Here is a 998-nt window from a genome sequence, read left to right on the forward strand (position 1 = left end):
AGTCCTTGTCTCAGCCCAGAGATGCTCCCACCACCATCACCCCTTCCTCGGTTTATTGCTCCTGCTAGGACTGCTTGTCTTCTTGGCCAAAGGAAAGCATTGGAAATACAGTGAGTGGAGGAAGGGCAGAGGGCCAGAAGCCGTGGCAGCAGCATCCTTCCCTGGCTGCTCAGGAGTCAGAGGTAACACCAGCAGTCCTGCAGGCTGCAGCGTTTTCCTTGGAAACACATTTCCCTGCCAGGAGAGGAGCAGCAATTTGCAGTATTTGTGTACTCTGATGGTGTGATAGCAGCGAGGTCAGCACTCAGCAGAGACACCAAGGGGCTATTTCCTCACTAAACTGTGTGCTGCAGTAAGTGAAAAATAAGCTTCAAGGGTGCCTATTATGCAGACAATAAAATGTTTTTATATCAATGTAGGTGTCAAGCTCAACACTTCTGCAGAGTGGATCCTTCACATTATGAGCCAACCATGAAAATGCTCAGCCAAGCAGGGATGTTCCCATCGACAGGCTGGTGTTTCCTGCTGGAAATAAGATTCCCTCTCTGCATTCGACAGCCTGGGTTCTCAGAGGGCACAGGACTCCAGGTGGGAACCTTAAAACCACAGTCTGGCCTTTGGTAGGGGTAGCATCTTTGGGGACATGGCACTGCAGCAGAGGGAGCTGCCACACAAAAGTGAAGGGACAGGGTAAGAAAAGCTCTCAGCAAAGCATCCTGTAGAAATTAATGCACTTTTCTTTGGGATCACTATGAGCTACTCAGCCTTTGCTGGCCACAACAGGCTTTCAGCTCTCCTCCAAAGCCATCATTGCACGAGCTGGTTGGGACTGGAATGGCCAGGGCAGAGTCCCCAGCCCCTTCACCTCGGATTCAGCAGCACGAGAAGCACTCCCAGAGCCTCCCTTTGCTGCTGAGTGAAAAGACCTTTTGCAGAGATTAAAATGAATTTATTATTTCATAGTCTGGTATTTACATCACATCTGGAGAGGGTATTAC

This window comes from Pyrgilauda ruficollis, unplaced genomic scaffold (assembly GCF_017590135.1).
Source record: "Pyrgilauda ruficollis isolate IOZ18807 unplaced genomic scaffold, ASM1759013v1 scaffold100, whole genome shotgun sequence".
Taxonomy (NCBI): Eukaryota; Metazoa; Chordata; class Aves; order Passeriformes; family Passeridae; genus Pyrgilauda; species Pyrgilauda ruficollis.